We start from the raw sequence: 1,925 nt of genomic DNA, 5'->3' as shown, positions 1-1,925 counted from the left end.
CCTCTCCTCTGAGACGCCCGCCCGCCCACCCGGGGCCTTGCAGCCCCTTCCTCCGGGAGGACTGTGCGGCCCTGCAGGGAGGCGGCGCCCCAGGCGTCACAGCTGGTGACACCGCCACAGGGTCAGCCTGCTCCCCAAGGGAACGGGAAGTGGGGAGTAGGGAGGGAGCTTCCCATGCCCCATCCTCACCTGAACACCCATCACACTTGGCAGAGACAACCTCAGGCCCTGCCATCCACCTCCCAGCATGGAGCAGAGGCCGCCTCCTCCCCCTCCTTCCCCTCTTCTTCCTCCTCTTCTATCTCCTCTTCCTCCTCCCTCTCCTTCTTCCTCTCCCCCCTCCTCCCCTCTCCTCCCACCACCTACACAGGAGCTTAATGGCTCCCAGCACCAGCCGGGCAGGCAGGCTTCTTACCCCCTCTCCTGGGAGCCTCCCTGTCTCATCTCATCCTCTGACCACAGAGCAGTTCACCGAAGGGGCGGGGAGTGGGGCGCGCTTGGTGCCTGGGACCTCCACGCCCCCAGACGCGGCCTGACCACAAACCCGCGTCCAGCCTGCGGGCCCAGGAAGTGGAGAGAAGGACCCCGGCCGTCGGCACAGACGGAGCCACCGGCTCCAGGCGCAGGCTCCGCCGGCACAGATACGGGGACGCCCAAGCGACCAGCACAGGGGACAGAGCCCAGCCAGTGACCCAGGCACCACAACCCCCGCGCTCCACTCACAGAGCACGGCCGGCTTCCCTAGACGGCGGCGAGGAACACGGGTGCCCACCACGCTACCTTATCACGTGTCTCAAGGAGCCAGCTGGAAAGATGTGCGTCGTTACGGTAATGGCTGCTTCACACAGTAGAGACTCCAGGGTCCCCCGACGGCTTAGGCTTCCTGGCTTTTCAATACGGAACGGGAACCATTTCTGTAACGAAGTGAAAGGCATTTCGAGAGAAGAAACGAGCTGTCTTTCTCCTCCTCCCCAGGAATGTCGCTCAGAGCCACGGCCCAGGAGCAGGAGCTGCCTGGCTGTGGGACCCCCGAGCTCACACTGCCTCTCGGAGCCTCAGTTTCCCTATCTGTCAGATGCCACACTCGCCATGCTCAGCTGCTCCCGCCGTCCTCACGATGAGGCGGGGACTAGCAGCCATGCCCACAAGGTCAGGTGAGGAGGCCTGGCCAGCCCGGCCCCGCCCCCACCACCTGTGCCCATTGGCTCAGTCCTGTCCCCCTGGGCACCCACTGACCCTGCACCCAGGCTGGTGCGGAACTAGAGGCCCAGCACCCTGTCCTCCTCGCAGCCACGCGCAGAGCGTCCCCTGCTCAAGGCGGCCAGGCCACGCCACCACCCGGAGCAAGGAGGTGTGTCCCCGTTTTACAGGGGAAGGAGCCCGCCCACCCACATACACCAAACCCAGATGGAGACTGCGGCCTGGGCCCCTCCGTGGGCCCCTCCTCCCCAGCCGTCAGCACACCACCCAGCACCCCTTCCGAAGGGCCAGGTGCCCCGCTGAGGGCTGTGGGCGGGGTCCCGGGAGGACGGGGTGCATCCATCCTAAGAAAAGGCCGCACGTAAACAGTTATCAAGTCAGTTAATATTGACACAACACTCCGACCGACAGTCCCCACCCAGTGACGTCCTTCACCCCGAGTCCCAGGCTGCTTCCGCCGCCTCGGATCTGGACCTGCTCCTGGGCCTCCGACAGAAGCATCCTCAGCGTTTCCATTTCATCCATGAGAAACGGAAGCTCAGAGAGGTTGGTGCACTTGCCCAAAGTCACACAGCCAGGGAGCGCCCGGGGGTTCCCTCGGAGGCCCGGGTTCCCGTCCTCCAGACAGGAGGCCTCGCGAGTCATCGCCCCGTTAATGATTGCAGACAGCGCGCCCTCTGCAAACAGCTGGCTGCCAGGTGCTCACTAACTGCTGAGTGCCTCCC

General features: G+C 64.9%; 1 protein-coding gene across 1 annotated transcript in view; it reads right to left on the bottom strand.

Annotated features, from left to right (window-relative positions):
- The window catches only part of ADCY7 (adenylate cyclase 7), a 35,502-nt gene that overhangs the window by 32,762 nt on the left and 815 nt on the right, over nucleotides 1-1,925 (bottom strand). The gene's annotated exons all lie outside the window — the stretch shown is intronic.

Source organism: Myotis davidii, unplaced genomic scaffold (assembly GCF_000327345.1).
Source record: "Myotis davidii unplaced genomic scaffold, ASM32734v1 scaffold328, whole genome shotgun sequence".
In the NCBI taxonomy this organism is placed as follows: Eukaryota; Metazoa; Chordata; class Mammalia; order Chiroptera; family Vespertilionidae; genus Myotis; species Myotis davidii.
Note: the sequence above shows the minus strand (reverse complement) of the source record. Positions and strands in the feature narration are given on the sequence as shown.